The sequence below is a fragment of the Miniopterus natalensis genome, chromosome 2 (assembly GCF_054644295.1).
Source record: "Miniopterus natalensis isolate mMinNat1 chromosome 2, mMinNat1.hap1, whole genome shotgun sequence".
Lineage (NCBI taxonomy): Eukaryota > Metazoa > Chordata > Mammalia > Chiroptera > Miniopteridae > Miniopterus > Miniopterus natalensis.
The window spans coordinates 133875239-133890605 of NC_142082.1; positions in this window are offsets into that span (position 1 = coordinate 133875239).

A 15367-nucleotide genomic window follows, 5' to 3' on the forward strand; every position below is an offset into this window, starting at 1 on the left:
AATCAGACACAATCGATTCTGAAATTAAAAGATCTCATTTTTAGCACCTGGGAAGGACTGTAGACCTCTTTTAGCTTCTAAGCTGTAAACATCATGCAAACATGTGAAGAATCTTTGATTCTCTATTTTGTACCTGTCACATTTATAATACCTAGTGCTAACTATCCAAAAAATGTTAATTTCCTTAGCTTTTGAAAATAAAAGTTGATTCAGTCTATGTAAATATATTTTTAAAGATGAACAAGCTAGAGCATGAGGAAGATACAGTTGTAAGAGTAAAGCATGCCAGGTCTATATTGTCTGTAGGTGACAGGTGTGCTTCCTGAGAATATTATCCCCTAAGACAACAAAGGTGTTTCCTCCCATCTAGAAAGTTGAGGCTTGAATAAACTTTTTTGGATAATAAGCTACCTAGTTCCTCCAAAATCTATGTGGTTCCATTACAGGAACTTGGTTATACCCCAAATTGCAGATTCTAACCATTGTTTCCAAATTCATATCTAATATAAAATAATATACTACTACGTTTCCCTTTTCACTTGTTCCATCTATTAATGTGCCACTATTCCTTCTATTTATCTCAGTTTTATTCATCTTCAGCCTTTTCCCATCATCATATCCCTATGTGTTCAAGTTGTAGTCAGCATTCCATTAAGATGTCTCTCAGGTCCGCATTTTATGTGCCACTGTCAGACTTCAATCGCCTAAATTCCTACAGCTATCTCCTAGCTTAGTCTCCTTGATTTTGGTCTCTCAATCACCAGAACCTGCTGAATACTTTGTATGTCTCTTTAAAATTTAGTTCAAAGTTAAAAATTTTTTTTCCCCAAGCCCAGGGCTAACATCATAATCAATAGTGAAAGGTTGAAAGCTTTCCTCTGAGATCAGAAGCAAGTCATGGATGCCCACTTTCACCACTCCTGTTCAACATAAACTGGAAGCCCTGGCCAGAGCAACCGGGCAAAAAAAAGAAAAGGCATCAGAATGAGAAAGAAAGTAAAAGGATCTCTAATTGCAAGTGACATTTTTATATAAAAAAAATCCAAAACATTCCACCAAAAACTGTTAGATATAATCGACTAATTGAAGTTGCAATATACAAAATCAACATTTGAAAATCAGTAGCATTTCTATATACTAACAACTTATCTGAAAAGGAAATAAAGAAAAGCATCCCATTTACAATAGTATTAAAAACAGCAAAAACTTATGAATAAACTTAACCAAGGGGGTAAAAGATTTCCAACTTGAAAACTATTAAGACATTGATGAAAGAAATTGAAGACACAAATAAATTTAAAAATATCCTATGTTTATGGATCAGAAGAATGTTGTTAAAATATCCGTAGATTCAACAAAATCCCTATGAACAGTCCCATGGCATTTTTTTCAGAAGTAGAAATAGCAAACCTAAAATTCATACAGAACCACAAAACATCCCCAAAAGTCAAAGTGATTCTAAGAAAAACAAAGCTGGAGGCATCATACTTACTGATTTCAAACTATATTACAAACCTATAGTAAACAAAACAATATGGTACTGGCATAAAAACAGACACTAGACCAATGGAACATAATCAAGAGCCCCTAAATAAACCCATGTATATACAGTCAACTAATATTTGACAGGGGATCCAAGAATATGCTGGAGAAAAGATAGTATCTTTAACAAATGGTGCTAAGAAAATTGGATAGTCACATGCAAAAGAATGAAACCAGACTCTCATCATCAATAGCACAATGAGATATTACCTTACTTCTGATAGGATGGCTATTATAAAAATACAAAGATAAATAATAGCAAGGATATGGAGTAAAGGTAACACTTGTGCACTGCTGGTGGGAATGCAAATTGGTGCAGTCACTATAAAAAATAATATGAAGGCTCCTCAAGAAATTAAAAATAGAACTGCCATATGACCCAGCTAGTCCACCTCTGGGTATTTATCCAACAAAGTGAAATCACCATCCTGAAGAGATATCTACACCCCCATGTTTATTGGAGTATTATTTACAATATAGCCAAGATGTGGAAACAACCAAAGTGTCCTTCAAAAGATGAATGAATAAAGTATGCAATATATATCACATACATATACATATATACACATACATATATACAGGGTGGGGCAAAAGTAGATTTACAGTTGCCTGTAAGGAAAATACAATAATAAATAATAATACAAGAATAAACTGTTTCGTATACTCACAACTGCAAACCAACTTCTGCCCCACACTGTATATACACACACACACATCACATGTAATGAAAAATCCTGTCATTAGTGACAACCTGGATAGACCTTAGGGGCATTAGGCTAAGTAAATTAAATCACACAGAGAAAGACAAATGCTGTATCATCTTACTTATATGTGAAATCTTAAAAACAAAATTCATGGAAACAGATCAAATTTGTGGTTGCCAGAGGCATGGGGTGGGGGGTGGGGGGGTGGGGGGAAGATGGGGGAAGTGGGGGAAGATGGCCAAAACGTATTCACTTCCAGTTATAAGATAAATAAGTTCTGGTGATGTAATGAACATTATGATGACTATAGCTACAATATTGTTTTGTATATTTGCAAGTTGCTAAGAGATTTTTAAAAATATGTTTTTATTGATTTCAGAGAGTAGAAGGAAGAGGGAGACAGAGAAACATCAATGATAAGTCATTGATCAGTTGCCTCCTGCACGCCCCCTCCTGGGGATCCAGCCAGTAACCTGGGCATGTGCCTGACCAGGCTTTGAACCGTGACCTCCTGGTTCATAGGTCTACGCTCAACCACTGAGCCATGCCAGCTGGGCAAGAGAGTATATCTTAAACATTCTCATCACAAGTGAAAAAGATTTTAACTATGTGAGGTGGTGGATTTTAAACTTACTGTGGTAATCTTTTCACAATATGTACATATATAAAATCATTATGTTGTACACTTTAAAGTTATACCATATTATAGGTCAATTATACCTCAATAAAAGTGGAAACAGGCAGATAAACTTTTAAAAATTCTCCCAAATATAACATATTATACAGGAATTTTTACTTGGAAGCATTGCCGATCATTTTGAAAGTTATTTTTATCCACCAAAGCTAATTTTTCTGAGAGTAGAGAGGAGTTTGATAGGACCTATGGCTTATTAGAAAAACAGAATTTTAGGCAGAACCCAACCCACACTGCCTCAAAATATGTGACAACGTCCCTGAGTGGAACTTACGCATATTAGAGTATGGTAAGCACTGCGTAGAGTCTGAGTCTCAATTTGGCTCACATTGGAATCATTTGGTGTGTTTTAAAAAATACTGATGTCTGGGTCCTATCTCACACATACAAATTTACCACATCTCTTTCTCCAGTTTTATTGGGACGTAAATGACATAACATTGTGTAGTTTAAGGTGTTCTAAGTGTAAAACACCTCTGTGACTTAATACACATACATATTGCAAAATGATCACCACAATAAGGTTAGTTAGCACCTCACTTACCTCACATAATTACCTGTTTTGTGGTGAGAACTTTTAAAATCTACTCACTAAGCAATTTTCAAGTATGACGCAGTACTGTTATCTAATTTGTACCCTTTGTCCAAAATCATCCCTCTCGCCCCACCCCCAGCCCTGGCCACGGTTATTCTACCCTCTATTTCTAGGAGTTTGCCACTTTTAGATTCCACATAGAGTTTAGGACATTTAGTAGCTGTCTTTCTTTTTCAGACTTATCTCACGCCTGCTGAGTACTTCTAGATTATTCACTGAAAACTAGTTTTACACTGTCATTCTCCATGTTAAAGAGGGTGCACATCTTTTACTTTCTACTTCATCAAATCCAAGCTGCTCTGTTTGACTTTGAGAGTTTTCGATACAACCTAACCCTTCCCATCTATCTTCATTTCCTTCTATTCCTGAACCCAATCCTCTGTGTTTAAAAACATCTTATGTCTGTGCAGCATCTTAGAGCTTAGAGGAAGTTTCAGGAATCTCACACGTCTCAAAATAAAGTGGGTATGATTATGTCCATTTTAGAGAGACCCCAAAAGGCAGTGCAATTTTGCCAAGGTCACATGAAACAGCAAATGGCAGAGCTCATTTCGCTATGCTATGATATAGCTTCTGATATTTGTCTTTCATGCAGTATGTTTCTTGCTTTCTCTCTACCTTTCAAAGTGTTACTTCTTTCTCTACGCAGATATCCAAAAACTGTTTTAGCCCATATTCATCCCTTTGGTGAATTAGTTGAATTTCATGTATTTTATTTGTAAGGCCAGAATGTTTTATAAGTCACAATTATGTCTTGTTTATATTTATATATATATGCATATGTATGTGTGTGTGTGCATATATATATATATATATATATACACACACATATATATATTTAAAATATGTTTTTATTGATTGCAGAGGGGGGGGAAGAGAGAGAGAGAGAGACAAACATCAATGATGAGAGAGTCATTGATCGGCTGCCTCCTGCTCGCCCCCAAATGGGGATCTGAGCCCGCAACCTGGGCATGTGCTCTGACTGAGAATCAAACCATGATCTCCTGGATCATAGGTCAATGTTCAATCGCTAAGCCACACCGGCAGGGCTCTTGTTTATATTTTTGAAATTACTAAAGTATCTTTTACAGTATTGAGCCATATTTTGTGATAATGTTGGTTAAGTTGCGTTGAATGAAACACCTGCCATGTGCATGGCTGCATGCTGAGCAAAGCAACTGATGGGGTGGTCCCTGCCCCTGAGGGAATTTTAGTCTATTGGGTTTGGGGAAATAAAAGAATTACAAAAAATAACTCTAAATTAGAGTAGGAGAGGTTCTGAAACAGAAATATATTTCAAGTGCAATGGTATTCAAAGGAGGAAGAGATCATCACAGTTAGAGGAATTAACAAAGACTTCATGGTTCAAGTTACATTTGAAATGGTCTTTGAAGGATGAGAAACTAAAATGGTAGATGTGAAGTTTAAAACATCTGTTAACATAACATAGTATTAATATTAAACACATGAGATGGAAATAAAGACATCAAGTCACTTAAAAAAAATTGAAAATGTTTAGTATTCATTCATTCATTCATTCATTCATTCATTCATTCAATCTTCAAGCATTTATAAAACCAAAAATATGCTCCCTACCTTCAGGGGGCCCAAGATCTTTAGAGGGAAAAATTCATCCAAAGAAATAAGTATAACACTGAAGAGAAGGCTAGAATAGCAGTGTGTAGGAAGCACTGTAGGAGTACTGTGGTGAGAGCCACTATCTGTGTTTCCATCACACAACACTAATGCCATGGTGAAAGCTAGATGGAGTTGCTGGCAGCCATGCCGGTTCACTTGCGTTTTAACTCTCCAGATTGGTGGTTTAAGGTCATTTATTCTGAGCAAGTTGAGTTCTCTAGGCAGACAGGTTGATGTATTGCACTTCCTTATTTTGCTAGCATCACATGTTCTCCCTCAAACTGGAGCAGGAATTGAGTTCATAGCTTGGCAGAGCTGTTATCTTAGGCTTGTTAACTTCTTGGATGTAGCCCATGAACATTTATGTTCGTGCGAGAGAGGTTATGAACATATCTGTAAGTGAATTAAATCCGTGGGGGTTTTCACTGGGTGAAGACTTTGGAAGCAGGCATTCACTAAAAGGGTCTCCTGTGAAAAACACTGTTTGTAAGAGTTGACTGATTTTATTTGAAAGCACAAGCAGTGGGTATAATAAAAGAATACAATTATTGAACAATTTTGTCATTTTGTGTTAATTTAACTGGGGTAATGGAATTCAAATGAAGCTCTGTGCTGATTTTTTTTTTTTTCTGGCAGGTAAGCAATAACTGTTTCATATAAATATGTGGTAAACTCAGCAAGAGACTCTATGAAATTCTCACTGGTTCTATTGTTAACTGGCTTCTATTTCCTTATTGAATACATAAACAATCTCGGGCATATTTCTCCCTTACCTATAAGCAGTTTATTAAATAGACTGGACTAGTGAAAACACCTTTCATTCTAACTTAACCCCCAAATAACCAAATGCAATCAAAGAACTATTGGGAATAGAAAATTCCTGTGTTTTATAGTTAACTGGGTTAGCAGCCACTCTCCTACAAGGATTCCGGCAGACTCTCCCCTTCTTTGCTACTGTTTTGCCAAGTGACAGCAACTTGTCCCTTTATGTGTTGTTAGCGGTGGGTCTGGACTGGAACTAGTAATATTAGTGTGGAAATGTGCCTCGGCACAGTGTCACTCTCAGTGTGGCCTGGGCACTCTCCTCATTCAGCCAGCTGGCTGCACCGAGACGTGGAAATGATACCAGATAGCAATGAGATTAAAAGAACATCGATGGGGGAAAGAAGGGGACATCTGTAATTCTTTCAACAATAAAGCTAAATTAAAAAACACAACAAAAACATCTGAAAGGAAGCTTTAGAAATACCACCCAAATCCCGAGTATTTGTTGTAGAAGCAGCTCGGTGAGGTAGTCTCTCCTCACACCCTACACTCCCCCCCACTTGCGGAGGTGGTGCAGCAAGATTGTTACAAGAAAAAGAGCTTAGACTTTGGGTTCACGCTGCTGGCTTGTTAAAAGAAAGGGCTTTAGCCCGTGTTCTTTCTCAGTGTTAATGAGCTGGTATGCCTACAGTCGGTGGAGAGAAAGGTATAAAATGTACCTGTTAAGTTATATTAGCAAGTTATTAGCTGTTTGAAATGACTGTAAGGAGCACATTGAGGTAAGATCAATGGGATGATGCAGTTAGTGCAAGGCTTTTATATGAAAAGCAATTCTGAAACATAATTGCTAATAAAAGATCTATTCATACTGTAAAGTACACTAATAGGTCCATTCTAGGGAGTAGGAAGTAGGTGATAATTAGGAAATCGAAAGTTAGGATGCTATTAGGAACCCTAGCAATGTTCCCTGCCTGCTCTGTAGGGTGCCCCGTATAACATGTGTTCAGTGATAAATTGCAAGTTAAAAATATTAAAAAAAATAAATAAATCAAGATTCTTTTCCTTTTCAAATGTGCCACATACAGTATAACTTCAGAACCCCCACTCCAGTGTATATGTGATTCTTTATACAAGTAATTTCATTTAATCTACAAAAAAAACTATGGGATAGATATACAACCTCCCATTTTTCAGATGAGAAAACAGCCTCAGGCAGCTGAGGTAACGTGTTCAAGGTCAAAGCAAAATACTGGGGAAAGATAGATGAGAAAATAGGATGTGTGTGCATCAGTGTGGGTGTATCAAGGTGTCTATATGCAGGGACCATGAGTGCACTCATTGTGTGTGTGTGTGTGTGTGTGTGTGTGTGTGTGTACACCTGGGTGAGGGAGGGTGTTTGCAGCAGCACGATTCCTTTCTCCCCTCACACCGCTTGCTTTTGATTTTTTTGGTATATGGTTTCTTTGAGAACACAGCAGGAGACTTCCCTGTGTGCCTCCTGGCTCAGCAGGCCCGGTGTAGTACCAGGATTCTAGGAACATAATTTTAACCTCACAGCTTCTCAACAGGTTTCACCTTTTCATGTCTCTCATCTGCTTCTACCCTATGGAGTTCCCCTGTGGCTTTAAAAAAAAGAAATGAAGCAAAAAACAAAGGAAAAAACCTAAAGCAAAAAGCATTACAGGATGATTGATTATGCTAACTTTAAACACTTGAGGGTTTAATACAGATATTAAATTAAAAACACCTGCTAATTGGCAACAACCAATTCCCCTTCAAACGTCTCTCTCATAACTTCTTTCATTTCCTCTTTGACGTCTCTGCCCCTGGAATGCGTCACCTATTTTCACAGCCAAAGGTCTGAAGATTAAATTCTCCTCAGTGCTATCTCATATGCCTTCTGTTGGAGCTACTTCCACTCACATCTCACATCCAACACGATGATTAAATATATTTATTCCTGAGCAAGCTGACTAGCATTTTCTAGCGATTATCAGAAGCACCGAAAATATAAATAATATCAATGGATGTGTGATTCTTTATACAAATAATCTCATTTAATCTACATCACAACTGTGGCCTATGTATACAAACTCCCATTTTTCAGATGAGAAAACAGCCTTAGAAAGCTCAGGTAACTTGTTCAAGGTCACCACGCAGGTCAGCAGCAGAGCTAGGGCTTCAACTTGAGTTTTACTCGACTTCCCGGTTCAATTTATTACTTTTGTGACTTTGGACAGGTTACTTCCTTCCCGTCCCCTTGATTCCTCACGCGTAGGCAGCGGCGTTGGTGGTGACCTAAAGCGCTTGCCTGTGCTGGCCGCGTGGGCCGTCGCCGGCAGTGCTGTGCCGCCTGGAGCTTGTTCTCCAGGCCTGGGCTTGTCAAGCTGCGGCGAGCGTGGGAATCATCGGGGATCCTAGGGCACTGCAGGCCCGACCCGGGAAGCCTAGGCGGGACCTGGGACTGGGTCCCTGAAAGCTAGTCTGCAGGCTGCCTGCCCCGTCCCTTCACCTCAAGGAGGGTTACAGGTGAACTGTTCAAAGGCAGGGGGCGGAGGCCATGTCCCATTTCTCCTTTGCGAGGATGATTTGCTCATTTCTATTTTAGAAGGAGAGTTGGTGAGATGGGATACCAGTTTTTGCTTTTGTTTTCTGCACCTGTTTTTGTCTCTCCCCTTCTCCCCTTCAGGAAGGTAGCCTGGCCCTTTAACTTTCCTTGCCTCGATTACCTTTTCAGGGTAGGAATAAAAACTATGTTGGCCATTTCCTTCATGTAAGAATGAAATCAATTTTGTTCTGTTTCCTGAAAATCTGATAGTATCAATTGATTGACTATACTAAACACTCATTAAAATGATTATATGTCCTTCAGGAAGAGCAGTGAATAATTGTCATTAAAGAGAGGGGGGAGAGGGGAGAGGGGGAGAGAGAGGGGGGGAGGGGGAGGGGAAGAACAGGAGAAGGGAAGGGAAGAGAAGGGAGGAGAAGGAAGAGAGAGATGATGGTCCCCAAGGAGGAGGGTGTGGAGCTTGGTGAAGGCCCAAATAAAGGGGTCCTGTGCCCTGCCCCCCTTTTTTGGCAGGCTAGCTCGGTGGGAATTGCCGGACTGTGCTACCATGTCTCTTAGGATATTCTGAGCTAACCTTAGACAATGCTGGAAAGCAAGTAGGTTTGGAATTAGCCCTACTGTTCCCCAGGACTCGACACTTGTTTTTTCCTTTTCAGATATAAGGTTAAGATCCATTACCGGACAGTTGTCGTTAGCCTCAATAGGGTGTTGATAAGAGATCAAACCCCTCACCTAATAAAGTTATTTCTATTCAAATGAGGGGTGTTACCACTGGAAAGCAGAAACCTGAGAATCTGTAAAATTGGGAATTTGGGTCAGTGGCTGAAGTGCAAATGATGGTCTTGCTGTGTTTCCTTGTAAGACCAACTCTGGTACTATGTATTTTATAACTATAAAAACTGCAATTGGAAGTGAACAGAATTAATGTCTGTGACTGACAAATTGTTTTGCAACCAAACTCCAGCAATCAAAGCCATGTATTGTATTAGAAAGGGGAGCCTTTCTCTCCATTTTCCCTTTAGCTTGAAAATAGGGAATAAGAAATATTAAGAGGTATAGAGAGATAATGGCTCTGAGCTGGAGCATTTTAAATAGGCTTCCATCTTATTGAAGCTGACTCTTCCCATTCCTGATAGACGGGCAGCTTTGTGACACAGAATGAAGGGGAAGTGCTCTGTCATAAGCATTCACTAAAGAACCTGTGGTGCCCATGAAAGGATTTTTTCTTCCTTAGAGAAATTTAAAACTTCTGAGTAATAAATTGCTCTGGTAGGACACATAGAACAGCACCCTGGCTGTTTGTCCACCCCATGGAAGGTCGTTATCTTCCAGGGCTTCCATCTCCTTCCTTATGAGCATGACAGATTGATACAGGATCGACAACAAGACATGAATTCACAGACCTACTGTGTTTGACTTGGCTGAGGGCTCCAAACAACTGACACATTAATATACTATTAAAGCAATTCTGCAGCAGCATGTGATATCATGATGATGCAATGACTAGTCAATATACAGTCTGCCAATGGTGTAATAGTATTTCCCAGTCGGTGGCAACAGAACTATTCAGTTACAAAGTCAAGCAACTGAACTTTTAAAAAGTTTTAATTTCTATCAAACACAATTGTTCACTTAAAGTCTTATTTGAGACTCCTGCATTCACCTTTTATTTGTACTCTTGCTTTCTTGCTTTTATTTTCTATTTCTGCACTGAATAAGAGCATCTCTCCTACATTTTCTTCAAATATCTCATTTTCTCCATTTCCCACCAAATCTATCCCTCTCCTAATATAGCCCAGTTAGGGTAAGTGACATGACCTCTTTTTTTTAAAATTTCTTTATCAATGATATGACCTTTAAATGAGCCCTTTAGACTCCAAACTGTGGTATCATCATGAACTCTGCTTATTTTCTCACTTCATGAATCATATCCATTAGCCAATTCTGTCAGTTCTCTTGCAAATTATATTTTGAATCCATCCACTGTGACCACCTTACCTGTTTCCATGTATCCCAGTCACCAAATTTCTTACTTAGATTACTGCTAATTGCCTTTTAACTACTACCCTTGTTTCTGTCATCATTTCCTATAGTTTCTTTCCAAAACAAGAGCAAGATCCTTTAAGGACATCAGATTGTGCTACTCTTGGGCTCAAAGCCAGTGGTTTTATGATATTTAGAAAAAAATTCAAAGATATTACTGTGGCCTACAAAGCCCTACAGGATAACTCCTCCCCTTCCACTTCTATCTGGGCTCAGAGCCCCATTGAACTTGCTGTTTCTGTCTCAAGTTCCTGCCTCAGGGCATTTACACTCACTGTTGCCTCTTCCTGGAGGCCCTCCTCTGCCCTCCCACACCCTCCCATACCCAGAGGTTCACATGGCTCCTTGTTCATTTCCTTCAGGTCTTGGTCAAATGTCACCTCCTCTGACATCCCTATATGCTCATCGGACCCAAAATATTTATGCTGCCCACCACCCTCTCCATGCCTCCTTACAGCTGCTCTACTTTCCTCCTGGCACACATCTCTACCTGTCACTACACTATATAATAATTTGCTTACTCTCTTATCTGTCTCTTTCATGTTAATGCAAACTCCATGAAAATGGAGAAATTTTCTTTTTGGTTCTCTATCTCACACCCAAAATACCAGAAGCAGCACCTGGTACATAGTAAATTGTCAAAAAAACAGTACTGAACAAATGAATAAATGTTATTTTTGTACAATGCTTTTATGTTTTTGGAATTTATTTCTCCCAATCAGCTGATAAATTACATCTTTCAAATTCTTCCTCCAAAAAACAAATTTAAAAAAGCATGACATCTGTTTTTTGAATTACTGCATTCCAAATGTCCAAAAATCAAAAACAATCACAGTCACACAGAACACAGCCTGATTAGATTAATGCTAATACACGTACTTCCGGTTTGAGCAAACTCATCGAGCAGCTACATCTGTTTACAGTTTCACTCAGATCACACTCTAGACTATATCTAAAATGCAATTTTTCATTTTATTCAGAGACATTAATCCTAATATTCTAGCCATCCTTGTTTCCTTCCTCATCACCTCTCGAACATCTTATCTCTCTGCCTTCTAACTGTATATTCCTTTATGTCAAGCCCATTTTCTTGTCATTCCCTTGCGAGGGCTCGCTCATTTTAAAGCTTTGGATTGGGCCCCATCTTGAATATCGGAATCTCTTGTCAGTTTCTAACAGGTCTGGGCTCTATCGTGGGCTACGCAAGCTCAGTCTTGCTCGCCACTGTGTTCCCTGCGGCTGCTTCAGTCCCCGGCACAGAAATGCTCGCCGAAGGAAAGTGCATAACGGCATTTACTAATGTATTTCTCTCTGTGCTTTTCTCTGCTTGTCTCCTTTCTATCGCAAATGTTTAAGGTATAATTCTTTCTGAAGTGAAGGAACCAGCTGAAAAAAAAAAAAAAAACAACTGCACAAGCATATGGTCTCTATCTCCCTTGGCTAAGAAAATGATCTGGAAAGCTAATGCAGCATTAGTCCCCTCCACCGTTCTACTAATCATGAATTAGATTAGTTATGACTGACATGAAACCTTGTAAGTGCTAATGCTAAGAGACAATTTCAAGTCAATTGGAAATGTTAAAAAAAAAAAAAGATGACTTTCCTCATAACCTATCTATGGACACATCCATTTATTGATATATTTTCTAATAGAGAAGCGTAGGTACCTGTGAAACTCAGTTTTCAATGTTTTAAAATTTTTAATCACTTAAAATTATTCAAGTAATTTAAAGTAATTTCAAATAACCCCTTTTCAAATAAAATACATTTGCAAGATATCTGAATTTAGTTTTACATTCATAAATACATATTAATAGAGAGAAGTGAAGTGCAAGATGCAATATTCAGCTAATAGTTAATGAAAATATAACGAGTGGGAACTTTTTTAGAGATATAAATTTATGTGTTTTATGATGCTTCTGTCAGAAATAATCAAGATAAAGGGACTCAACATTTAAAAAACCTTTTGTTTTGCTGCCTATTTTTGTGCATTTTTTGAGGACATCTTAGCAAAAAAACCTTAAACTATTTTGGAAAAAGATGTAGTAGCCATTAAAATGTGTTGTGCCTTTTCTGGAGGGAATGAAGAGAGTGGGGTGGTTAATTTGAGCTTTACCCTTCCTTTTCCTAGGACATAGGAGGTTTGGGGGAACCTCCTTCACTCTAATAGTCTTAAGGATAAATAGAGCTCATCTGGGGCTCGTCTTTATAAGATTCTTCATGGCTACTGTGTCTTGAAGCTTTCGGTTGCTGATACTTTCAGGTCTAACCTGAGAACACCTGCCTAAAGCTTTCATACTTCCTTTCGGGAACACTTTTGACAAGGATTGTTCCTTTTGACAAAGACATAAATGAGGAATAATTTGAGAAAATAGAATTTTGGTAGTTGCTCACTGCACTGTATATTGTAATGATTGCGACAACCATTATTTCTTATTATATTTCATGGGAGGGCCAATTAATTTTGTCTTTCTACTACCTTTCACTTTTATCATGATTTCTCATTTTCTTATCTCTAGTCTGATAATGTTTTCTCCTCAAGATACCAAACAGTTTTACAAAATTGTTTTTGGCGTGTTCTTAGAATCCAGCACAGTGCTGAAAACAGGTAGTAGTAGCAGTAGTTATAATGATGATGAATTAGCTAAATGAATAACTGAATAAATGAATGAGTGGGAAGTATAAGAGGTGTCATTTTTAGTAGCCCATAAGAAAGAGAAAGATTACAGTCTGGAACTTAAAGAAAAAAAAATGTCTTAATTTTTTTCCCCCCTCTGGCAAATAGAATAAATGTACTAACAGAACTTTTTTGTCAGATTTTTTTTTTTTTTTGCATAGGGTATTGTTCAGGACCTGACCTTGTATTGTAACTCATGATGCTTAAGATTTTTTAGTACCTAATAAAATAACACTATCTGTACCCAGGTATACATTTTCTAGGGTTAGCTCCATAAAGCAAATTGGCTAGGTCTCTATTCCCTGTTTTCTGGGTTTTCCAGTGAAGGCTTAGAGAAGTTAGTCAGTGTAATAATATTGTCTCATTATCGTTGTGGAGAGAGAATGATCTAAACTGATTGATTCAGAGATGTAAATTTTATGTCCAGGGATAAATTTACTAGTTAATTGACCATTACTACTTTTCTATGAATTAATTAAGTGTCACCACACTAGGCTAGACCACAGTGACATGATACTATCCCTCTTCTTAGGAGTTTGCTGTCTCTTGAGAAAAACACTCGAATGATGATCACTTAAATTTCATGGTATGGGTTCTTTGGATTAAGCCTCCAGGCAAAAGAGCCTTGGCTTTGGAGAGAGAAAAAACTAGGTGTCAGCCCGGCTGGTGTGGCTCAGCGGCTGAGCATCGACCTAAGATCCAGGAGGTTGCGGTTCTAGTCCCAGTCAGGGCACTTAAAAAAAAAAAATCAACAAAACAACAAAAAAACTAGGTTTGAAACTGATTGTAACAATGTCAGCCTATGGGACTGAGTGAATTATATAATCTCTCTGAACTCCTGTGTCCTGACTGACCAGTTTTCAAGGATGGGGATCATGTAAGCCGCAGGCACAGAGATGCCCAGCAATCTCAGCCCTGCTGAGCCTCCCTCACCCCCCCCCCCCATGGGCTGGGACTGGGAAGGGGCAGGGAGAGGAGGGAGAAGAAACGTGAGGAAGGAAGGAGAAAGGATGAGGCTTTCCTCTGGAACACATGCTGTACTCACTAATTTTACCTACAGGTTTTTGGTGGTTAAATGAATAATCACTTGGAGTAAAAAATTCCATGGATCTGGGGACAAGTTCTCAGAGGCTCAAGATTGACTGTTGAGGACTGTCATGTAATCACAATGTCTACATTTACATTTGTAAACATGTTTGCCACCGATGAAGGCCAAGTACACTGTGAATGGACTATGTGCAAGTATTGACGCAGCTCAGAGACCACCAGTGGGAAACTGAGTTATGATAAAGTAGTACAGGTCCATCAGGGGCAAAGAATCTGTGCTGAAATCATACTATATATAAAGGTTGTGATCAGAGATATTACAGTAAACCTAATGTAAACAGATCAATTTATAATATTTCATAATCGGTAAGTATGGTAGCAAATATTAAATGAATAATGCTTATTTTCCCAATTCCATCAACAATTGAATTATAATTCAGCTTAATACTAATTTAAATGAGAACGTCTTCACAGTTATCAACTGACTTCATATTGCCATTGAAAATATGTTTGATGGCCATGATTTGTAAGGGGTGATTGAGTTTTCTGAAATAGCAAACAAAGATGGGAATTATTAATGCATTCTTATAAAATATTTTTGCAAAAATCTATTTTCTGAATATTATCAAGTTAAAAGCAATAAATGTATTACATGTAGAACTAGACCTGAGGCTCCATCTTTTAACTATTAAACCTCAACTTTGGCAATTTAATTCCAGTGACACAACATCATCCATCACAAAAAATAAAATTATAACTTTATTGGTTTTGTAGGTTTTTTAGTGTTTAATATTTCAATTTATTTCAGTTTTATGGTAGTTGAGATCTGGAAAGATGAATATATGTCTGGTGTGTATAAACTTTAAGTCACTTTACCAAAAATTAAATTTTAATACCCATAGTCTTTAAGACATTTTGTTTTTTTGAAAGTGGTTTGTGCATTACTTTAAGTTTTAGAAACACAGGCAAAAATCAATAATAATCAATAGCTAAAAGAATGCAATAATCTCCTTACTTTATAAAAATAGAAATAGGAAGATGTTTTCAGCAAAGCAAATTATCTAAGGCTACCTTAATTACTTTAGGTAAAGAT